At 40.9% G+C, this 25,893-nt stretch overlaps 1 protein-coding gene across 3 annotated transcripts in view; it reads right to left on the minus strand.

The window, feature by feature from the left end:
• znf516 (zinc finger protein 516) overlaps positions 1–25,893 on the minus strand; it is a 157,674-nt gene that overhangs the window by 88,144 nt on the left and 43,637 nt on the right. The window lies entirely within an intron of this gene.

Raw genomic sequence — 25,893 nt, forward strand, 5'->3', positions numbered from 1 at the left:
GATTGATGGCATGATGTGCATTCACTATATTGAAATGTAGAATAGCACTCATGACAAAACCTTGGGGATATGCTATTCTCAGAAAAGAAATCAATAAACTATTATGAACAAGCTATATTATTTCTTCTAACCCTTGCACATATGAAGAAATGCAAAAAAGGAATTACCTCCAATCAAAACCATAACAATTGTAAGTGAGAAGCATGAAAACAATGAATTAAAGATCTATTAGCATTCTTAGTAAAATAATTTCAAACATGATATTTAAATACATGCTACATATTTAACATACATTCATTAACAATCTGCCAAAAGCTTTGATACTCTTCAATTAAAGCTTTATTTGCAAAATATCTGTAGAAACTGTTTGAACCTATACTTGTTTTATTGTTATCAAAGGCTTACCTCTTCAGGTGGGGCCCTTTGCCAAACTAAGCACAAATCAGCTCTAGTTTCGCTATTCACAATTATGTGGATCACAGGAACAGCAGGAAATGAAAACATTGAGTTCTAAGGTTGTGCATGGAACCGACAAAGGGAACAGATGGGAAAATTTCATCACGATTATTGATTTATTAGATTCAACTGGACTTGCAAGGTTCAGCAACCAAAGCCAATTTGAAACAGAGGATCAAAACACACAAATTAATCAAATGTGTGCTATGACTGTATAGCAAATGTCTTACTTTCACCCCTGTATAACTCAGTCCCTAGATATGTTTTAAAGTTTAAACATGGAATATGGTAGAATGCAATTATCTGTTGTAGTTATGCATTGCCTTTCAAGCAGGATGAAAATCAATCAAAAGTTATTCGGATGTAATGGAAATTTTATTTGTTTGATAAATAGCGTAGGAAATTTCAATTTCTAATTCATAGGATAACATGTCAAACCAATGCCAAGGAATAACCACGCGTAAACAACCTAAAATGCATTCTAAAAATGAAACAGATCACATTTAGAAAACATGCATTCCTTTTTGATAACCATCTATAGGCTCTTTTCAAAAAGCCAGGAAAGACCTATTTTAAAATCATAGCAGACTATGATCGCAATTTACTGCTCAAGATTTCCACTTGAAACTGGACTACAACTGATGCACTGAAACCAACAAGGAATGCCTGTGGAATCTGCAATGCTTAGATATTTGAAGCCACATATTTCTACTCTCTATTCCTCAGAAGGCAATATTCAAAAAATGCAGAAGAAAAGAACCCTAACTAAATGAGACAGTCATGAAAATGGTGCAGGACGGGGTAACCTAAATTTGATTTCTCTGAGATACTGTTCAGTTCAAGACACTTTTTCAACATAAATAAAGTCAAGCTGTTACACAAAACCAGCTTTGACAATTTGTGTTCACTTTTCAATTGAAACTGAAATAACATCACATCCACTAGTATGGGTCTGGAATTAGTGGCCAAAGCAGATTCAATGTTAACTGATCTTGAAACAATTATATTTGGCCTCTGTTATTTAGCTCTAGACTATCTACATAGAAAATAAAAGAACAAAGTCACAGTCAAGACTGCTTGCACACAGCAAGTTTCCACAACACCATTGGGAATAATAGTCATTTGATCAGTTTTAGTGATGTTGGTTGCAGCATTAGTAGTGGGCAGGACTCAGGAGATTTCCCTTACTCTTCCAAATATTGACAAATTGAATCTTTTCCACCCTCCTAAAGACAGCAAGTAAGACCTCAGTTTAACACTCAAGAGATGGCAATTCCAACTCTCTCTATACTGCATTGGCAATCTCAGCTCGGTTTTTCTTCTCAAGTCTATGACATCTTTACTCACAAGTATCTGACTCAAGATACTCAAAGCAAGAGTACGATCCGCGAAGATAAGACTATCAGAGGGCAATGTCGATCTGTCTTGTGATTGTGTCTTCAACCAAACAGTCTCCTCGAAGTAGACCCAGTCCTTATGCTAAATTTGCTGCGACTTCAGCAAATTTATATTTGTGCTAACGTTGATCACACAAATCAATCTTCTATCATAACTTCTGTACTCAACAGTACTGCAGCCTGATTTTCAATATTTTTATCAACAACAGTCAACCAATGTATCAAACAGCATTGAAGAAAGCTACTTGCCTCATCATCCCAATGATGGCCCTTTGAAAGAGCTATTCAGTTACTCCAAATCCCCAGTACTTTTCCCAATAGTTTGGGAATCTTTACAAGTATGTATTCAATTTCCTTTTGAAAGTTACTATTAGAGCTGTTTCCACCACATTTTTCAGGCAGTGAGTTCACTGTGTCAAGACATGATTCTTCTCATATTTGTGGCTATTTTGCAAGAAATTGGCAAATGGTTGAACAAACTTTACTATAAATATCTACTGGGAAAGCATGATCCACAGAACACAGGTTTATATTCCCAATGTGCTGAATGAGGTGACCAAGAGGTTCCCCAGGATCAGACAATCAAATGTTTCCACTTCACGCCAAAATTCTGTGATCCTCAAACATGCCTACGTACTGCAGAAATACAGTTGTCAGCAATAATGTAAACATTATGCTAAAGTATAAAATTTTGTCCTTGAAACACAGCTTTAAGTTTTAAAGTGTTTCTTTCCTCCCTCCTATCCTCTCGCTATTCTTCATTCATAATTTATTTCTAATCAATTGAACATAATTATTTTCTCTGCACCTGAATTGTCCCCTTCTATCCCTTTGCAGCTTCAAAGAAAATTGGCACTGATATCGTTGGTGCAGTCCTATTCTATAATTCCTGTAAGATTGTACCAGGATAGTCAAAAAATTAGAGTCAACAGCTTTTTAAGTCTGAGGGGATCTTATGTGCTTACCTATAAACTGGAAGTTATGAGTTTCAGTCTTATCTGCCATTGAGATGTGTGATGATATGTCCGAATAGGTTGATTTAATTTTTGCTTTTTTAATAAACAAAACTTAATTTTCAGATTCACCAATCCATGAGTTTTCGATCTCGGGTTCAGGAGCAGAGTTGGGACAATCCCCCCAAGGCTCCACAAATCCAACCTGGGTTAAAGTACCTGGAAGTTCAGATTTTGATCCAGTGGACTGATGACAGATAGAAATGGGAGTTAAGTCCTCAGGAAGACTATGGAGGTTACCAAGCTGTACTGCACGTCATAACACAGCCAAACAGGTTGATGATCAGTCTGCAAATCATTGCAATGTGCCAATGGCAGGAGCTAAGAGCAGAAAGGCTCCTGGCACCTATTGTTAAAGTTCATTTGAGAATGTAACTTTAAAAAAAAGTTCTGGGACTTACATACGAAAGAACTGAAACCAGCATGGTCATTCTAAAAGATGAGACTTAACAAACAATGGAGGTCTTTTTCAATATCATTTCAGTTGCATCACACTTTTGCTATAAATTCTGTGTAGCTTCAAACTACTGACCCTCTGAGCCCTCTCCTCCCAATTCCAAAATGACCAACCAAATTTTCCAAACCTCAGCAGACTCCACAACCAAAACCCTAACCCTTCATCTCCAAATACCCCAGAAACCCCCAGCAATCCTCTGCCACCCTCCACAACTCCCTGCGACACCTCACACAGGCACCACCCTTATCCATTTACCTCACCCACCTTACCCACACACCTATATATTCACTCATTCATTCATACTCACACTAATATACTGGGAGGTTCTATGACATTTTGACTCTTACTTTCCAGAATGCAGTAACTAGTGCTTTAAAAAGGAGGTATGGTTTCTGCATGGACTCTCTCTGCTGATGCCTCTGAGATTTCCTGCACTGACTTTGTTTGGGAGGATCATGCATTGGAAGACTGGCCAGTAAAAGAAAACAGTGGAAGATGACAAGATTTGGAGCAGCTGTTGTTAGACTGGGGTGTACAAAGTTAAAAATCACACAACACTAGGTTATAGTCCAACAGGTTTATTTGGAAGCACTACCTTTTGGACCACTGCTCCTTCATCAGATAGTTGTGGAGCATAAGGTCGTAAGACACAGAATTTATAGCAAAAGTGTGATGCAACTGAAATGATATTGAAAAAGACCTCCATTGTTTGTTAAGTCTCATCTTTTAGAATGACCATGCTGGTTTCAGTTCTTTCGTATGTAAGTCCCAGAACTTTTTTTTAAAGTTACATTCTCAAATGAACTTTAACAATAGGTGCCATGTCAGCTCTGATAATGCATGGAAGGTGTGAGCTTAAAGTCTGTCTGTCTGTGTCCCAACGTTCAGACTGATTTTATTTCTAAAAAAAGGGATTTACAGAATCTAACATGGATTCATGCAGTTTTTTAGCAAAATAAAATGTAATTCTCCAAGTACAAATTCACCCCAGACACTTATGTGTGTGTGCATACGTGTATGTGTGTGCGTGTATGTGGGGGGGGGGGGGGGTGAGTGTCTGTGAGAGAGTGTGTGTATAACAACGTAACATTTTGCCTGCTTAACATCAGCGAAAGGGATCCTGACTGGAGGATGTGAGCCACTGAAGCCATGCCCTGGTGTCCTGTCATATGGATGTAAACGATTCCATTTTGAAGTAGAGTAGGGCAGATCCCTCAGGTATCCTGGCCAATATCTATACCTTACTCACAAAGAACAGGTCATTATGACATTGCTGTTTGTGGGAGCTTGCTGTGTTCAAATTAGCTGCTGCAATTTCTACATTACAACAGTGATGAAAATGTAAGTAATGCATTGGCTGTAAACTGCCTTGAGACATTCTGTGATCTTGATATTACTGTATTTAAATATAAGCATTTCTCTTTCTTTCATGTACAAACAGGGGCATAGTTTCCATCTGTGCTTTATCATTCTATGATTCTATAAAGTTCATTATTATTTTAATAAAATCCCTTTACAATGCGGGCATTTGATATGTATTGTTGTACAAGGCAGTAGGCTACAATGAGTAAACTGAGGAACATTTGGTGTGGCTCTGCCCACTGGTACACATAAGTGGTAATTTCTGGAAGAAGGCAGTGAATTTGTAATCTACTCCAGTCTCCTGTTAATCTTTATGGTCTGTAATTACGTGGTTTAGACCTCTTGAAGGAATTACAGCATTCCTTGCCTTGCAATGTAGTTACCTAGTCTTACTTTACTGTAACTTGCTATCTTGCTATATGTAATGAACCTTTCTTTCTACTCTCACTATTCTGCTGTGATTTCCACATAATCATTCTTCACTACCTTGTACAGTGAGCCTTTGACTAATTGTTACTTCTGAGTGGGATTGTGAGCTGGAAATTAAACCACGCTATTCCATAGAATCATAAAATTCCTACAGTGCGGAAAGAGGCAATTCAGCCCATAAAGTCTGCTTCCAAAGTTTCAGAGTTATCACAGAAGTTAAAGATTTTTAAAAACTAATGCAGAAATCCCCAATTTTCCTGTCTTTCAGATGCAGTTTGACAGAAAGCACAGATTAGGTTTCTGTACTTAACATGGTGACTAACTAACTAAACAATTATGAATCATAGATGTGTAAAAACTCTAATCTTTTCATAATCTCCCCCTCTACACATATACATAAACAGACAGACATGAAGAAAGCATGGGTGTTATGGGTAGAGGAGAAAGTGAGGACTGCAGCTGCTGGAGATCAGAGTCGAGAGTGTGGGGGTGGAAAAGCACAGCAGGTCAGACAGCATCCAAGGAGCAGGAGAATCAACATTTCATAAGCCCTTCATCAGGAATGAGGCTTGTGGGAGAGGGGGGCTGAGAGGGGAAGGTAGCTGGGAACGTGAGAGGTAAATGGAGGTGGGCGGGGAAGGTGATAGATCATAGAGGAGGGTGGGAAGGAAGATGTTCAGGTCGAGAGGGCGGTGCTGAGTTGGAGGTTAGGGATTGGGATAAGGTAGGGGGAGGGGAAATGAGAAAATTGGTGAAATCCACATTAATCCCATGTGGTTTGCAGGGTCCCAAGGCAGAAGATGAGACATTCTTCCTCCAGGCATCAGATGATTAGGGTTGGTGAATGAAAAGGCCCAGGACCCGCATGTCCTTATTGGATTGGGAGGGGGAGTTAAAGTGTTTGGCCACGGACAGTGGCGTTGGTTGGTGCAGGTGTCCCAAAGATGGCGTCCTGTCTCCCCGGTGTAGAGGAGACCACATCAGGTGCAACAGATACATAGATGACGTGTGTGGAAGTACAGGTAAATTTCTGTCAGATGTGGAAGGATCCTTTGGGGCCCTGGATAGAAGTGAGGAGGGAGGTATGAGCGCAGGTTTTGCACTTCTTGCATTGGTAGGGAAAGGTGCCAGGAGTGGGGTGTGGGCTAGTGGGAAGCATGCATCTGACAAGGGATTCACAGAGGAAAGCAACTTGGAGGAAGTGACACCATTCTTCAAGAACACCCGTCAGGAGGAGGAAGTATGGCTTGGGAAATTGAGAAAGGAATGGAAGTGACTTCAAGGCCAAGGACCAATCCACCTCCCAGAAACACTGCCAAAAGTGTGGTTAAAGACTCAGCCTAGGATCAGGCTCATCAGCCACACAAGGACCCATAGAAACCATGACCACGAAATTTCCCACCGCCAAGGTGTTCAGCTATCTGGGAGCCAATCACATAGCTATTGGCAGGCAGACAGACTTTGTCATTGATAACTGGTCATGAGAAAGAACACTTACGAAGAGTGTCTTGGTTATTTCTGTTAGAAATCCTTCAACAATCTTTAGTTTTTAAAAACACTTCCTTTCAAATTTCAGTCCACAATCAAACTAAAAAGTTACAGTCTTTACCCTAATACGAGACGAGGGATCGTAGCAACTTTTTACTCAAGCTCTTCATACTGTAAGGCAAGCATCCAGCACAGCTCCCCCTTACAATGGGGTGCCAGCTTTGGGCAGCATATATGTATGGCAGTTTTGCAAAAACAAAATCACAGTTGCTTTGAATTATACTTAAATAACAACATTTAACGGAGCAGATTAAAGCAAAAATGTTTGTCATATTTGTCTGGCATTTTAATTTGTCCATTTAAATAATGTAAAAATAACTTTTGTAAATAGATCATTGTTGTAATTATGTTTTCTGATCCCATTTTCCCATCAGTAAGGTTAAAATGTTAACTGGTTGCATCTGTTTTCTTTAGTTTTTGTTTGGAGCAGATGGATTCCTGTAATGAATTGTTCTTCATTTACTGTAATGAATATATTTTTCAAAACTCTGAAATATATCTGTCATCCATGGAGCTGGTTCTTCTCCCCCCATATTCGTAGAAGTAGATCTACAAGTGCATGACAATCAGCTATTTATTAACACTTCCCAAATTATTTTTGTTGTGAAGTGATAATTAACCTAGATTCTTCTTGCAATTTTAAAGTGTGACTCCATACGTGGAGTAAAATGTCTTAAGGTGCAATTGAAGGCTGTTATATTGAACTTCAAAATTCTTGATTTGCAAAGTGCAAGGGTTGTAAGCTAAGTGACTCTTGCAGTATCCTCACTTTAATCTTCAAGCTTTTGTACATTGCTTGCAGATTAGTAAAATCTGGAGTGATTATTCGAATCAATGTTCTGACAGTTGATTCTGCTCAGAAACCAACCAAATACAAAATGGAATAACTCTATTCGCAAAATGTCAGTTCAGATATTTCTTGTATATGTAAGAGTTGCACTGCTGTACAGCTTTTCCAATCATTCCATGCTGAATTAAAAGCAGCAACTGGGTAAGGGCGAACCTTTAGTTTCAATGTATGTGACTAGCAGACAGAGAAAATGCTGCATTGTCAGAGGTGTCATCATTCGGCTAATCAATCTGCCCTCTCAGGTGGATCTAAAAGATCCTGTGGCACTATTTCAAAGTAGAGCAGAGGTTTTCTTCAGTCTACACCAATAACCAATGGTCAACCAAAAAATTCAGATGACCTGGGCCTCAACACATTGCTGTTGGTGGGAGGTTCCTGCCTGCAAACTGTCTGCTACCTTTCCTATGTTACAATAGTGAATACACTGCAGAAAGTACATCTCTGCCTCTCAACCACATTGGAGTATCCTGAGGTCGTGAAAGGGTGCTGCCTGAATGAAAAGTTTTCTTACTATGCAAGCAAGATTACTTTAAACGGTTAAGTGTATATTATTACAAATTTAGGTTATACATATTTTCTCTAAATACTGAAACTACACACCATTATGCATCCAATTCAGAGGCTATGTGGCAAAATGTAGCAAAACCCTTACTTCCTCTAATGGAGTAAACAAATGCAACTAGGAATTCTATAGAAAAATAAGGAAAACTAAATTTTAGAAAAACATGTGGTGAGGTAGCTTCCTCTTTTAGGACAGTTACTAATGTAGATATAAATAATTTAAAGTGGTATAAGAAGCATTAAATTTAGCAGCTGTATTGTTAGAATTTCCAAATTAATATTAATAATGATTATGTCAGAAAACAAGCTGCACTTACATAGTGTCTTTAATGTCTAGGGACATTTTAACGTGAGCTTGATAAATACCCGCTATGCAGAAGTGCAGGAACAAAATGCTTGCTATTTTAAACCAGAAGCACAGGCTGCAGCCTCTTAAAATGGATGCTACAAGACTTTAATCCATTAGAATAATTTAATTTTATTGGCCATCACAGAAATTGCTCAATAAATACTGTGAATCTTGTAACACTGAGGTAATGAGAAACATCTCCTGCAATGTTTCCATCAAATCATGGATGGTGGTCTGAATGCATTTGAGCATTACGACATTAATAGGGTTACATTGATAAGATTAAACCCTGGGGTTCAACCGAAATTTTCCACTGCAGCTCAAAGTAACATTCCACTTAGGGTGCCTTTGGTAATTGCCAATCTCTATGTCTTCCTTCTATGATGAGAGTAAGAAGTTATACAACAAAAATGCCCTCCTTTCATGGAAAGAAGCAAATGTGCAACTGATAAAGGACATAACCAAAGACATTCAATGCACGCACCTAAACCTGACTTCATCACTCATCACTTTCCCCTACACATATCCCCTCCCTCCTAGCTAACTCTTGAATAGCTCTAACACTGACAGACTAATAAGATTCAAAGGTCTGGAATAACTACCTTCTGACAAATTTTTTGATGAGCTTTAGGTAACATTTTAATCAATGAAGGAAGAAAAATTTGATCCATTATCTTAGTGGTTTTAATGAAAATATTGCAAGGGGTTTTCATCTTGTTCAATGTCTGATGATTCACATAATAAACAATGGTACTGAAATATCCAAAGCAGGACGAAAAATATGGAATGAGTTCTGAGTTTATATTATAATTCAAAGTAGCAACTAACAATCTCAGTTCCATTTATTTCCTGTTGATTTACATCAAGGACTTCAGCCATGTTTAACATTGTTACTGGTTCAGCTGACTTTGCATAACAATTGAAAGGAAGCATTCATTTCTATCAGACAATAACTTTTGACAAATAAGTGGAGTAGTTACTGCAGAGATGGAATGAAACGCTGGCAATCAGTGTGTTGTAAGAGAAGCTACACTGATTCCAGTCCCGTAACACCTAAACTTTAAAATCACTCCAAGTCTTTGCTCCTTTCTATTCCATAGCCATCTTCAGCCTTACAACATTCAGTACCTCTGTAACCTTCTGCTGCATTATCATAGTTGTCATCTCCGCAAACTACCCTAAGCCCTACAACGTACTGAGATCTCTTCATCCTGGCCTACTGTGCATCTCCTCATTTCCATCGCTCCACCAGTGGTGATCTTGCCTTCGGTTACCTGAGCTGTAAACTCTGGAATTCTCTCCATGAAGAGACTGTCTAAAATCTGCCTCATGATCTTTTTGTGGCTCATTTTCAAATTTTGTTTGCTGACAGTTCAGTGAAGCACCTTGAGATGTTCTACCACCTTCAAAGTGCTAGTGACATGCAAATTGTTGTTGATGTCATTCAAATCACTGTTATGAACATCAATGAAATAGAGACAACATGATCAATCTTTGCTTCAGTTCATTGATCCAGAAGAAAAAGAGATAAACAAAACAACAGGTGCCAGTTTGTGCAGACCAAAGGCTTACTATGGACTCCGCTCCTCATCATATTACTGTAAAGAACTGGCACTGCAGTAAGAGCTGCTCAAACGATCAAGCTTATACTAGGATTAGCTGAGTATGACTGTTCCCAACCTTTCTGTCACATTTGACTATGAGATACGCTTCTGACCATCTATCCAGGCTATCACTGAGATTCCTCATGTTCGCCTTTGTGACAATGCAGCTCATCTACTGCTGGAACCCTCATCCATGCCTTTTCACTCCAATGGACCTGTCTATTTCAATGACACCTGGCAGCCTTCTATATTCTACTCTCAATGAATGTCAGCTTTTCTAAATCTTTACTGCAATGATTCTTACTCAAGGCCTGTTACCTATCATCCTTGTAATCATCCCACTAATCTACACTGACGCCAGGCTGGCAATGTCTCAATTTTAAAGTTCTCAGCCTTCCTTTCAAATCCTTCTGCAGCCTCCCCTTTCCCAATTTCTGTAATCCTTTACAGCCATTGTTATGTTAGTGGCAAAAACGGTCTATTGATTTTCAATGTACTTAATCTGATTTTTAATACCTGGAACCTTCCATGGACTAAAACAGCTTTAAAAAGGGCAAAACGCTGACTTCAGGTGGCTATCAACTAGTCAAGCTTTTTCCCTGCTCACCAACTGGAGCCTTCCCACCAATAACCGCCACACCAATTCCAGCATAATCCAACAGCTCTTATACACCCCACCCCCTCAAAGTTTCACTCTAGGGTCACAAGGTTGAGACAGTTCATGAAATCATCTATAAACAAGACCCAGTATGAATTGAAATTAACATGTCATCCAAATGACTGAAACCTCTAACCTCCTGTTTGATTTACATCGTTCTGGAAGTTTCACACTTTGGGATGAAAGGCCCACCTGCAGATGATCAATATTGAAAAGAACAAATGAAGCCCAAAACCCAGGAATAAAAAATGGACTATATTTCAAGCAACTGCTTTTGGGCACAGAAAAGAAGGTAAAACATAGATTTGGAACAGCAGAACTTGAAGACTGTCTCTCCAAGCCTCCCTGCTTTTTCTGTCCACCTCTTAGAAAATAACACCCAGTGAAAAGCAAATTGGAGAAACATCTCTTCACTGAAAACTCGTGATAATATCCACAAATTTCACTATTGTACGGAATATAAGTAATTAATTAAACAACTGTGATCTTAAGTGAAATCTAACATCTCAAGGACTCTAAGGATTTGTTTTTAAATCTTCATCTTTCTTTTTAAAATAGACATTTTCCCTTTTTTAAACTTTCTACCTGTGTTTGTGTGCATGTATTTGAGGTCATTGTTTATTATTTTTCTTGGGACTAGTAAGTTTCAAAATTCCTCTTCTTTCACTCAAGGAAATATTGTAATTGGCTCCTTCATGTTAAATTAACAAGAATCAGAAAAATAATTTAAAATCTTTGTTGTGGCCAACTAAAGGGGAAAAAAAGAGAGGAGTCAATTCACCCCTTCTCACCTAGTCATAACACTTGCAGTCTCTTGAAATATCAGTGCTTCCCCAACTTCAGCAAATTGTGCACTCCAGATTTTCATTTCACCCTCACAATGGGCAATGCCTTTAGCTGCCTGGGCTCCTCAGCTAAGGAGTTCCCTCCCAAAAGCTCTCCACTTCTCTTCCCTCCTTAAGACACCTCTTTGACCAAGCTTTTGGCCATCTGTTCTAATGGATGAGTTTGGAGCTGGAGTGGGGAATCTTCTGCCTCCCACCTGCCACTCCCCCCCAACCCCCAATACACACCCCTTCCCCACCCCCAGCCAATGGTGAGTGCAGGGAAGGAAGGCTCACATCAGGAAAAGGTTTGGGATGTACTGAATTAGAACATGGAATTCACCACATGTAATTGAAAGGAATATTATGAGTGGATTTCAACAGAAGGTAAATGAGCAAGTGAGAGACAAAGGCATAGAAGGATATATTAACATGGGTCAGCAAAGTGTTTCTATGCTGAATATTTTTGTAATTTCACATCACAATGGTTAATCACCCTTCAGTGTGAAGGTCATTAATGCACAATGATCTAAGTCCTCACAGAAACTCAGCAGTTCCAACTAGAACAATAACAGACTCAATCCTGAGTAAAACCTATATATCAAGTTAAATCGTTTTATATATCATTGGAGAACATGAAAATAATCAATACCATGAAGTGTTATGAGGCAGTAATATTATCCTGAGGTTCCTTTGGCAGTTATAAGCCACTCAAGCCTTGCTTTTGCAGTTTATGACATCTAAACCTCTACGATTAGATTACTGCTTTGTAATCACTCCCAGGTACCCATTAGTCTCCCTTTATTTTCAAGAGCTGACTGCCTTCTACAGTTGAAGTATTGGGCAATGATTGCATTTCACTTGCTGAAATTTTGATAAAGCAGACCAGAGCAAAATACAGAAAGCTTGGTATTGAAATTTCATACCAAAAGAATTCTACAGCAATAAATGTAAAATTCAAGTACAGTTCAGTACTGCAGCCACATTCCCTTCAAGAAGAATTTATAGCCAAAAGTGTCTGATCAAAATGTTATTTCTCTATTCTAAAGATGGTTAGCATTGACAATGACTGGAGTATTGACTATTTGCACACTATAACAACATGACATAATGTTGTTTGTCCCCATTTGGATAGGGTCATATAACAATATTGATTTTATTTTTTATTACAAAAATGCTTTTCACAATTTAAACTCTTTTCATATTGTAACAATAACTTAGCAACTGTAAGACTGCAGTATCATCAATGTTTCTTACATACATAAATATTGTTGTGCTAAAATTATAGACTGATCAGAATGCAGCAGCACTGCACTCAGATCCAATTAAAGCTGTCAGCCAATCTTCAAATACATTTCAACGTTCTTCAGATTGAAACTGTTCACTTTTAATTGAGTCTGTGAAATCCAATAATGTTCTCTCATAATTGACCCAGGTTAATGAACAGTTTACAAAGCCTGTAATACGCATCAACCAATCCACGCTCCGATTGTGATTAGTGGGCCTTGTACTGTCAAATGATGACATAGGCTTCTTTTAAACAAATAATAAGTGCTGTGGGAGTCCGAGGGTCAGTGACTCAAGTGACATACAGTGGTTTGTTCCCAATGAGATCCTCCCACACTGATTGCAGTGAACCCCATCAGTGGCTGAAGGAGTTTTGCTTGTTGAGATTTGACAGGTGTACTAGCCATATTGAATAATGAGTTAGAACCAAGGTGTAGTCAGTTGCTCGTTGGAATATTGTATCATACATGATCTAACATTAACAGGGCACTGCTCTTTGGTTCCGCCAGATGTCATAACCTGACAATGTAACACTGTCTCATTATCACATTAGATTTCCTGCTCAAGAATCTGCAATGTGGCTCTTGAACATTCAGAAGCATTATTCACTGAACTATGGTGAAAACAGGAGACTATTAGAAAAGGGGAAGTAGGTGGGGGCAAGTGATGTCAAGTTGCACTGGCTGTTATTCCATCAGAGCCCAAGAAGTTTGGGACCTATTCCTCAGTTGGGTATGGACAAGGTTGACTTAACAGTTTGTCCATCTGCTCTATAATGAATGTTATAGGTCACATTCTCAACTTCCTTCTGTCACTCGTAATCAGTGAAGCATTTTATTAAATACCATTCAAATGAATGTGGAAAGGGGGAGGAAAAATAATGAGAGTGATCAATTTTACTCTTAAATAGATTAGCCTGTCCTGCTCATATCAGTGATTTGTTCCAGCTCATTGTATTAAAGAAGGTCACAAGATCAGCACTTATCGCATGAAGTCAATTATTTATTATTGCAATCCCATTCTCACTTTGAAGCCAAACAGGCCATTAGTCTTCAAAGTTGCCTAGGCTCAAAACTCTGGAATTCCCTCAGTGAAGCTTCCCACCTCTCACTCTGATTTCCCTCTCACCAATGCCAGTATGCTATGGTCCGCGTTCCTAATAAGTTAGTCCCTGTAACACATACCATGAAGACCGGATTTACATCTCGTGAAGTTTATTAACAACACTCACTACATACACTGAAATAAGATATCAGACTTACACATTGTCTAAGTTATGTGCTTACTGAGCAAAGATACAATAACTACAAGCAAGACACAACTGTTAGTGATAGGCTACAGTTACACAATAATACAACTTCTTTATTTTCTTTTAAAGCAGGGAACCCTTTTCTGGCTAAATGCAAAATTATCTGTTTGGATATATTATCTCTACAAAATAAGACAACACATTGGCACACGTACAACTCAACCAGATGTAGTGCTTACAAAGTTATCACAACTTGGCTACACAGCTTCAGTCTGTGGTGTGTGGTCTGTCGTCAAAGATGGATGTGTATCATCTGTCGTAGACCAATAATTGTTGACTGGCAATAATACTTTCAATATCTGATTCACCATCCCGTACGATGCATGAATGATCATATGCACTTCATCTATACTGCCCACTCATCACATAACTTGTGCATTGCTCATAACAGTGTCTTATGACCTGGGGTGGACACTACGTTGCAACATCCTTCCATGAACCCATGTGTTCATGTGACAATCCTGAACACTGATGCTTTGAATGCAAGCTGGGATAACTGTCAGATAACTGTTTTGAGGAGTGTCTCACAAACTTGATTTGAGTTCTTTGAAGAAGTAACAAAGAAGATTGATGAGGACAGAGCAGTAGATGTGATCTATATGGACTTCAGTAAGGCGTTCGACAAGGTTCCCCATGGGAGACTGATTAGCAAGGTTAGATCTCATGGAATAAAGGGAGAACTAGCCATTTGAATACAGAACTGGCTCAAAGGTAGAAGACAGAGGGTGGTGGTGGAGAGTTGTTTTTCAGACTGGAGGCCTGTGACCAGTGGAGTGGCACAAGGATCGGTGCTCGGTCCTCTACTTTTTGTCATTTACATAAATGATTTGGATGTGAGCACAAGAGGTACAGTTAGTAAGTTTGCAGGTGACACCAAACTTGGAGGTGTAGTGGACAGTGAAGAGGGTTACCTCAGATTACAACAGGATCTGGACCAGATGGGCAAATGGGCTGAGAAGTGGCAGATGGAGTTTAATTCAGATAAATGTGAGGTGCTGCATTTTGGGAAAGCAAATATTAGCAGGACTTATACACTTAATGGTAAGGTCCTAGGGAGTGTTGCTGAACAAATAGACCTTGGAGTGCAGGTTCATAGCTCCTTGAAAGTGGAGTCGCAGGTAGACAGGATAGTGAAGAAGGCATTTGGTATGCTTTCCTTTATTGGTCAGAGTATTGAGTACAGGAGTTGGGAGGTCATGTTGCGGCTGTACAGGACATTGGTTAGGCCACTGTTGGAATATTGTGTGCAATCCTGGTCTCCTTCCTATCGGAAAGATGCTGTGAAACTTGAAAGGGTTCAGAAAAGATTTACAAGAATGATGCCAGGGTTGGAGGATTTGAGCTATGGGGAGAGGCTGAACAGGCTGGGGCTGTTTTCCCTGGAGTGTCGGAGGCTGAGGGGTGACCTTATAGAGGTTTACAAAATTATGAGGAGCATGGATAGGATAAATAGACAAAGTCTTTTCCCTGGGATCGGGGAGTCCAGAACTAGAGGGCATAGGTTTAGGGTGAGAGGGGAAAGATGTAAAAGAGACCTAAGGGGTAACGTTTTCACACAGAGGGTGGTACGTGTATGGAATGAGCTGCCAGAGGAAGTGGTGGAGGCTGGTACAATTGCAATATTTAAGAGGCATTTGGATGGATATATGAATAGGAAGGGTTTGGAGGGATATGGGCCGGTTGCTGGCAGGTGGGACCAGATTGGGTTGGGATATCTGGTCGACGTGGACAGGTTGGACAGAAGGGTCTGTTTCCATGCTGTACATCTCTATGACTTTTTGAGTCTATGTAACACAGCTATGCAAAATTCAGAGTAAGTCGCTTTACACTTGACTATCAAGTGTTTACAACACATATATTATGATCAGTGAAGCCATCAGAATCAGTGTAATGAGGAGAACATCCCATTTCCTTCACATGTCTTGGAAGGGTCTACGTCTGTACAGTGGACCATTGTCAGACACAACCTGTTAAGAAAGACCAAATGTACTAGAATGCGTCATCAACTGACACACCAGTGATAGCTTTCGTTTGTGAATGCAATAATACAATACTGTCCCCTTTCAGACTGTCTCAAACCTGCAAAGGGACTTTTGTTCTTAATCTAATAGAACTTCATGTGGATGTGTCAAATTGTGCCAGATTTCACATTTCTGAAATCACTTTGGATATTTTGATACCTCAAAGGTGCTAAACAAATACAAGTCATTGTCCGCCAAATAAAAGTCAGGTGCTAGACATAGTCCTGGATCTTTATTGGAAACAACATTCTTCTAATTCTTGTAATGTGTCTAAAAGACCTTGATTACCTCTCAGCTTAATATATGATAACAATATATTTGGATTTTTATCTTCAATATATGAAACCATTGCATTTACAAAATGCTCTGCTTTCAATAAGTTATATCTGGAAAAAATGAAGAGGATTTCGTACTGTGCATTGTCAAAACAATACAGCATAACAATCTTTGCATTCACCATCTGTTACTACTTCATCGTAAATAATGCATAATAAATGCAGGTTTACCTGTTATTTCTCAACAAAAAATGTTAGTTGTACTAACAGTAATATTTGCTGTTTTATTAAGATAGCATGTTGCACGGGTGAATACAATTTGCATTTGCATTATATGGGATATGACTGATTAGTTGTCATGGAGTTCGGATTTCTGTTTCCATGTGGAACTTTAGACTGTAATATGAGACAATCCAACTGTTTCACTACCATAAGCATTATTGTCTGTCTACTAAATGACTAGTTTTATATTTAACCCATTTCACTGTATATCACATTACTTCCAGTTTTTAGTACAAAACAGGCCATTCTGCCCAACAACTCTATGTTGGTGCTTTTACTCCTCACAATCTCATCTGTCCTCTCTTTATCAAATTCTATCAATAATATTCTTCTATTTCCCTGTCGTGTGCTCATCTGACTTCCCATAAGAGCATTTTTGTGATACTAACCAAGTATTTCAAATGACAAAATAACTAATGCAAAAGAAAGGAAACATCCCCTCGAAGACATATATCATCTGACTTGGAACAATATTACCATTCCTTCACTGTCTCTGGAACAGAATCCTGGGATTCTCTTCCCAATAACACATTAAATATACCACTACTTGGACGACAATACCTCAGGAAGGCAGCCATTCTGGCTGTTGCATCATGGGAAGCAGTAATGTTGCTGCTGAGCTCCAAATAGGCTGGTGCCCGGTGGGTCAGGGGACATTATTGAGCTTAACAATGGCTGACATCCTGCGGAGCCTCTTATGGGCTTGTTGTCAGGTAACAGATGCACAGGAACGTAAGCTGTAAGAGTAGATTCAGGCCATCAAATCTGCTCCAGCATACAATGAGATTCCAGCTGATCATAGAGTCGTAGAGATGTACTCAAAGTTTGTGAGAAGATTTGTAGCTCAGGTGCTTGTTGTTGTGATTGTGTTCGCCGAGCTGGGAATTTGTGTCGCAGACGTTTCGTCCCCTGTATAGGGGACACCCTTAGTGCTTGGGAGCCTCCTGTGAAGCTCTTCTGTGTTGTTTCCTCCGGCACTTATAGTGGTTTGTCTCTGCCACTTCCGGTTGTCAGTTCCAGCTATCCGCTGCAGTGGCCGGTACTGGGTCCAGGTCGATGTGTTTGTTGATTGAATCTGTGGATGAGTGCCATGCCTCTAGGAATTCCCTGGCTGTTCTCTGTTTGGCTTGTCCTATAATAGTAGTGTTGTCCCAGTCGAACTCATGTTGCTTGTCATCTGCATGTGTGGCTACTCAGGATAGCTGGTCGTGTCATTTCGTGGCTAGTTGGTGTTCATGGATACGGATTGTTAGCTGTCTTCCTGTTTGTCCTATGTAGTGTTTTGTGCAGTCCTTGCATGGGATTTTGTACACTACATTGATTTTGCTCATGCTGGGTATTGGGTCCTTTGTCCTGGTGAGTTGTTGTCTGAGAGTGGCTGTTGGTTTGTGTGCTGTTATGAATCCTAATGGTCGCAGTAGTCTGGCTGTCAGTTCAGAAATGTTCTTGATGTATGGTAACGTGGCTGTCCCTTTGGGTTGTGGCATGTCCTCATTCCATTGTCTTTCCCTTAGGCATCTATTGATGAAATTTCGGGGGTATCCGTTTTTGGCGAATACATTGTATATGTGTTCTTCTTCCTCTTTTTGCAGTTCTGGTGTACTGCAGTGTGTTGTGGCCCTTTTGAACAGTGTCTTGATGCAACTTCTTTTGTGTGTGTTGGGATGGTTGCTTTCGTAGTTCAGGACTTGGTCTGTGTGTGTGGCCTTCCTGTATACCTTTGTGGTGAATTCTCCGTGAGGTGTTCTCTGTACCACATCTAGGAATGGGAGTTGGTTATCCTTTTCTTCCTCTCTAGTGAATCTGATTCCTGTGAGTGTGGCGTTGATGTGGCGTTGTGGTGTGTTTTCTATTTCTGCGTTTTTAATGATTTTTAATCTGACCCAGAGTTTGGGTTGTATTTGCAGTAAGACTGTTCTAATCTTTGCATTACCGCTTCTGCTATGAGTCCAGAGATGGGTGAGCCCATGGGTGTGCTGTTGATTTGTTCATATATTTGGTTGTTGAATGTGAAGTCTGTTATGAGGCACAGGTCCAGTAGTTTGAGTATGCAGTCTTTGTTGATAGGTTCCCTGTCCTGTTGACTGTTCTGTATGTCCAGCAGGTTGACTATTGTTTCTCTGGCTAGGGTTTTGTCGATAGAGGTGAACAGTGCCGTTACATCGAATGAGACCATAGTTTCTTCCTTGTCTATGTGTATATTTCTGATGATGTCCAAGAATTCCTGTGTTGACTGTATAGAGTGTCTGGATCCGCTGATCAGGTGTTTCAGTTTCTGCTGTAGTTCTTTAGCCAGTTTGTGTGGTGTCTGAGTGGGATGTCTGGAGCAAAACCAACGTAGTGTACAAAATCCCATGTAAGGACTGCACAAAACACTACATAGGACAAACAGGAAGACAGCTAACGATCCGTATCCATGAACACCAACTAGTCACGAAATGACACGACCAGCTATCCTTAGTAGCCATGCACTCAGATGACAAGCAACATGAGTTCAACTGGGACAACACTACTATTATAGGACGAGCCAAACAGCGAACAGCCAGGGAATTCCTAGAGGCATGGCACTCATCCACAGATTCTATCAACAAACACATCGACCTGGACCCAATATACCAACCACTGCAACGGACAGCTGGAACTAACAACCGGAAGCGGCAGAGACAAACTACTATAAATGCCGGAGGAAACAACAAAACAGCGCTTCACAGGAGGCTCCCAAGCACTGAGGATGCCCCTAGACAGGGGACGAAACGTCTGCAACACAAATTCCCAGCTCGGCGAACAGAACCACAACATAGAGATGTATATCATGGAAACAGATCCTTTGGTCCCACTCGTCCATGCCGACCAGATATCCTAACTTAACCTGGACCCATTTGCCAGCACTTGGCTCATATCCCTCTAAACCCTTCCTATTCATATACCTATCCAGATGTGTTTTAAATGTTGTAATTGTACTCACCTCCACTACTTTAGCAGCTCATTCCATTCTTGCACCACCTTCTGTGTGAAAAGGTTGTCCCTTAGTCCCCTTTTAAATTTTTCCCCTCTCATCCTAAACCTATGCCCTCTAGTTCTGGACTCTCCCAACTCAGGAAAAAGACTTTGTCTATTTATCCTATCCATGCCCCTCATGATTTTAAAAACCTCACTAAGGTCACGCCACAGCCTCTGACACTCCAGGGAAAACAGCCGCAGCCTATTCAGCCTCTAGCTTATAGCTTAAATCTTCCAAACCTGGCAACAATCCTTGTAAATATTTTCTGAACCCTTTCAAATTTCACAACATTCTTCCTATTGGAGGGAGACCAGAATTCTACATAATATTCCAAAAGTGGCCTAACCAATGTCCTGTACAGCTCCAACATGACCTCCCAACTCCAATACTCAATGCTCTGAAAAATAAAGGAAAACATAGCAAATGCCTTCTTCACTATCCTATCTACCTGTGACTCCACTTTCAAGGAACTATTAATCTGCTCTCCAAGGTCTCTTTGTTCAAAAATATTATCCAGGACCTCACCATGAAGTGTATAAGTCCTGCTCTGATTTGCCTTTCCAAAATGAAGCACCTCACATTTATCTAAATTGATCTGCTACTCCTCAGCCCATTGGCCCATCTTATCAAGATCCCGTTGTACTCTGAGGTAACCTTCTTCTCTGTCCACTACACCTCCAATTTTGGTGGCATCTGCAAACTTACTAACAATATGTCCTATGTTCACATCCAAATAATTTATATAAATGACGAAAAGCAGTGAACCCAGCACTGATCCTTGTGGCACACCACTGGCCACAGGCCTCCAGTCTGAAAAGCAACTCCCCACCACCACCCTCTGCCTTTTACATTCAAGCCAGTTCTGTATCCAAACAGCTAGTTCTCCCTGTATTCCATGAGATCTAACCTTGTCGAACAGCTTATCGAAGTCCATTTAGATCATGTCCACCACTCTGCCCTCATCAATCCTCTTCATTACTTCTTCAAAAAAACTCAATCAAATTTGTGAGACATGATTTCCCATGCACAAAGCCATGTTGACTAACCCTAATCAGTCATTCCTCAATTCCACTTTCCTGCTATTTCCCCATAACCCCTGATTCCCTTATTGGTTAAAACTCTATGTCTCGCGACTCGTCAAAATGGCGGCGATTCTGTAGAACTGCTGTGGACAACTCTGCCTAACAGCCAAGGCATACCGGCGTTTTTTGCCTTCCCTGGCCAACTTTTGTGGTGAAGTTATTAGTTTAAAACCTTACAGAACACATATTTGTTATTATTTGGGAGTGGGAAGGATGCCAAAGGGAAAAAGAGCGATCAAACAGCAGCAGGGAGGACACTCCCTTGCAGCACCAAGCACACCAGAGACTGCAGCAGCCTCTCCCAAATCCCCTGGGGACCTGACAGACTCACAGGAATTGGCCACGACAATGGAGAGACTTATCCTGAAAGGTGGGGCTGCGATTGAGGAGATCCGTGAGGAGATTTGTGCCCAGGTCCAACCTATCGCATCCATGCTCAAGAAGCATGAACAGGAGATCCAGGGGGTCGGGGAGAAGCTAAAGGAGGTGGAGGGTCGAACTAAGGCCTCGGAAGCTGAGATGGAGTCCTCTTCCAGTCAGATCCAGGTGCTGGAGTGAGAGGCGCGGGCCTTGCGAGACCAGGCTTCAGATTGAAAGGGCGTACTGGGTTATGGTGCAGATTCCCCCCTCCCCCCGGCTCGGTCCTAGTGCACTTCCACTCATATAAGGACAAGCAAAAAGTCACATAAGCCTCCAGATTACTGGGAAAAGATCTGCAGGCACTGCTGTACAAGGGGTCAAAAATCATGTTTTTCCAGGATTTCTCTGCAGCTGTAATTTGAAAGAGGAAGTCTTTCGATGAAGTTAAAAAGAGACTGAGGAACCTGGGCATCCAATACTCCATGAGATACACCATAGTACTTTGTTTCAGTCACGAGGACTCAATTAATACATTTGACTCAGCGGATAAAGCTAAAAACTTTGTGGACACTTTAAAATAGACAGATTGGCTTGAAGAATACGGTTAATGTTTGTTCTCTTTTCTATCTTTCCCTATGTTTTCCCTTTTTTTTATTCCTTTCTTACTCCCTAATAGTTTCCTTTTTGGAAAGGGGGGAAAAGACTTTGGAATAAGTTGTTCCTTTTTTTTAATAACTGGATTTTCTGATGGGAAATTATGTGGATTTTCTTTGTTGCCTCTCGCCCTTTGTTTGGTTGTTCTGTTTCTCTTTTAGGCACAAGTAGGGGTGACATGAAGCCAGGGATGGGTGGAGTGCTCATCCTGACTTTGTCTTTTTTCTGTTAATTTAAGGATCATCTCCTTGTTTTTTTTCTGGCCTAAGGCTGGGGCACAGTCCAGGTTTGAAGCAGCTGTGAAGGAGGGGATAGGTAGTGTAAGTGCCCCCTAATGGCAGGGGGAAGAGTCTTCCATTCAAGGTTTTATAGTTGGTTTTCTTTGTAGCTTTTTGGTAGTAATAGTTGTTTATTGTTATGATACAGTAGTTTTTGTATATATAGTTCTTCGATTCTATGAGTCTTTATTTACTTATGCTTGGAGCTTTGTAAGCAGGGTTCTCCCTCCGAGGGATTTAAGGGTCTCTGAAAGGGGATATGGCTAAGTGGCTTATTAAATGGTGCACCTGGAACATTAAGGGAAGTCATTCGCCTGTTAAAAGGAAAAAAGTGTTTTCTAGTCTTAAGAGGGAAAGGGTTGATATCGCTTTGTTGCAGGAAACCCATCTTGATGATGGGGAACACCTGAAATTACAACAGGGGGATTATGACTGGGTATTCTTTTCATCCTTTACTACTAAAAGTAGGGGAGAGGTGGTACTTATCCAGAAAAATCTTCCATTCACATTATTAGAGCAGGTGAAAGATGAGCAGGGACGGTTTGCGATACTTAAAGCCCTGATACATGGGGAGGAATATGGCATTTTAAACGTCTATTGTCCTCATGCGCATCCCTCAAATGTTTGATTAGTGCTTTCTCTAATTTGAATGCTTTTGGCACACGGCACATTATTATAGGGGGGGATTTTAATTGTCTTTTGGATCTGACAGTGGACAGGATGTCTTGTGGGCCCCCAACTATTTCTTCACAGCAAGAAGGTGGTTGACTTATGCGAGGAGTTGGGGCTGGTGGATATTTGGAGATGTCTTCACCCTACCGGCAGGTACTTCACCTTTTTTCCCAACCCACATAAATGTCACATGAGGATTTACCTCTTTCTGGCTGCCTTGGCCCTTCTGGATTCGATTATGCGTTGTAAAATTGGGAATATAACTATCTCTGATCACACGGCGGTATATTTGTAGGTTAAGGCCGAGAGTGCAGGGCTAGGTTTGCGGCACTGGCGTTTGGACCCTTTTCTCCTTAAGGATTCCAAATTTGTGGAATACTTTTTGAAGCAGCTTTAGGACTTCCTATCAACTCAGGCACGGCCAGTAGTCCATCTATGCTATGGGAGACTGCTAAGGCCTTTGCTAGGGGATTAACTATTTCCTATTCGGCTAGCCAGAAATGAGAGAAGGAGGAACAGCAGTGTCTACTTGAGACACGGTTGAAAGCCGCAGAGGCAGCACATTTTGCACAGCCTTCAGTGACTAAGCTACAGCGGATCACAGCCCTCCGGGCTGCCTTGAATTCAATACTGACACAAAATGCAAAGAAAGAACTTGCTTTTGCTAGACAAAGGCTGTTCGAATATGGGGATAGGCCAGGGAAGTATTTACGTACCTGACTAGGAAAAAGTGTGCTCCCCAATCCATTACTGCAATCACAGACAGTGCCGGGCTCCTTACATATGATGCTAAAAAGATTAATGAGGCTTTTCGGAGCTTTTACTCTGAAGGTTGCGAGGACAGGAGAGCTAAAATGGAGACCTTTTTTAAGAACCTGGATCTCTCAGGAGTAACCTTGGAACAGGCCTCTCTCCTTAATGACCCCTTGACAGTTCAGGAAATACAGGAGGCAACTGGGCAACTTCAGAGTGGGATAGCGCCTGGCCCTTATGGTCTCCCTGGTGAGTTTCATAAGGAGTTTATAGGAATTCTGTCAGGGCCGATGCTGGAGATGTACAATCACTCCTATATGCATGAATGCCTACCACCATCTTTCAGAGAAGCTAATATTTCCTTAATTCTTAAGAAGGGGAAGGTTCCTGAGGATTGTGCCCCATACAGGCCCATCTCTCTATTAAATTCAGATTTCAAGATTCTGTCCAAGATCCTGGCACTGAGATTGGAAAGGGTATTGCCCCATATTATTAAAGAGGACCAGACAGGCTTTATAAGGGGCCATAGGTCCTCTAATAATATTAGAAGGTTGCAGAATATGGTCCAAGTTTGTCAGCAATGATCGATTCAGGGGTTGGTGATTTCCTTAGATGCAGAGAAAGCATTTGACTGGGTGGAATGGCTATTTCCTTTTTATGTCTTAGAACAGTTTGGGTTGGGTGGAGTCTTTGCTAGATGGGTCGAGGTTTTATATCGCCACCCTCTGGCCGCGGTTATCACCAACGGGGTGTAGTCTGGAAATTTTAGAATTGGTAGGGTTAGTCGGCAAGGCTGCCCCCTCTCACCGTTGTTGTTTATGTTTGTGATCGAGCCGCTGGCAGAGGCCATTCGTCAGAACATCCACATAACTGCTCCAGAAGTGGGATCGTGAGCACACAAGATTACACTGTATGCGGATGATGCCCTTCTGTTTTTTATCGAAGCCAATGACCTCCGTACCCCATTTGATACAATGTATCAATTCATTTGGGACTATAAGTTTAACTTTGCAAAATTGGAGACTATGCTTTTGGGGAACCTTAAGGATGTGCCAGAAGTTGAAGGTAGCCCTAAGTTCCCTTTTAAGTAGTCACAGGCAGGGTTCTGGTACCTAGGCATTTTTATTACCCCCAAGTTTGATCTGTTATTTCGCACTAACTTGCTCGACAATATTAGGGTGGATCTCCAGAGACGGGAGGCTCTTCCAATTTCATGGCTGGACCGAATATCTCTCAATAAGATGAATGTTCTTCCTCGTTTGCTTTATCCTATGCGTATGCTCCCTATAATGTTTCCAAGGTCAATGCTGAGGAAGCTTATGGAATGGTTTGGTTCCTTTGTCTGGCATCGTGGGCTCAAACTTACTAAATTGCAGTTGCCTCAAGGAGGGGGAGGAGTTGATTTCCCAGACATCAGGGGGTATCAATTGAGTTCCCTTCTGTCCTTTGTCTGCGATTGGATAAATAACGATCCAAACTCAATATGGCTGGATATTGCGGCCTCCCAGGCAAAGTGCCCTCTTATTAACCTGTTGTTCATGGATAAGATGAGGACAGTTATGGACCACTGTCGGAACCCCATTGTCATTAGTACAGTCAAAGTATGGAGGGCGATGCGTCAGAGTGAGGGTTGCTTATCCAACACTTCACCACTTACACCTATAGTTGGCATGCCAGGATTCCGACCAGGGATGATGGACTCAGGGTTCAAACTATGGGCAACGAGAGGAGTTTCTAGTTTGGGAGACTTGTTTGAGGGGGAGGTTATGATGTCTTTTGAGCAACTGAGCTGCAAATACGGGTTATCCAGCAGAGATCTTTTCTGTTTTTTTCAGGTTAGGGATTTCATCCAGAAGCCCGATACAGAGAGGTTGTTGCTACGTTCCACAAGCACCCTTTCGGTTAGTGCCCTCTATCACCTGCTGGATAGCAGGGCCTGGTAGGATATTAACTGGTTATGTGAGGTCTGGGAGCAAGAGCTAGGAGTGGAGATCTCTTCTGAAACATGGGAGAACATATGGGAGAATACTCAAATGATCTCAATCTGTAATAGGACATGCGCTACGCAGTTAAAAGTTCTGCACAGGGCTCATCTGGCACCAGACCGTCTGGCGAAGTTTTAAAAAGGGGCATCTTTAGTGTGCCCCAAATGTAAAATAAGTGTAGGTACTCTGACCCATTGTTTCTGGACATGCCACAGGCTCCGTGTTTATTGGAGCGCTGTGGCAGGAGATATAGGGAGTGTATTGAAGTCTGAAGTCAAAGTAGACCCAATATCTCTCCTCTTGGGTCAACCAAATTTAGCATCTTTAGATGGACATGGGAAGACACTATTTAATATTTTTGCATACTGTGCACAGAGGAATATTCTGATGAATTGGGTGTCTGAGAACCCGTCGGGATTGCTGGGA

The sequence above is a fragment of the Chiloscyllium plagiosum genome, unplaced genomic scaffold, assembly GCF_037043375.1.
Source record: "Chiloscyllium plagiosum isolate Xiang-an unplaced genomic scaffold, Cpla_swu_hap1 HiC_scaffold_4, whole genome shotgun sequence".
In the NCBI taxonomy this organism is placed as follows: Eukaryota; Metazoa; Chordata; class Chondrichthyes; order Orectolobiformes; family Hemiscylliidae; genus Chiloscyllium; species Chiloscyllium plagiosum.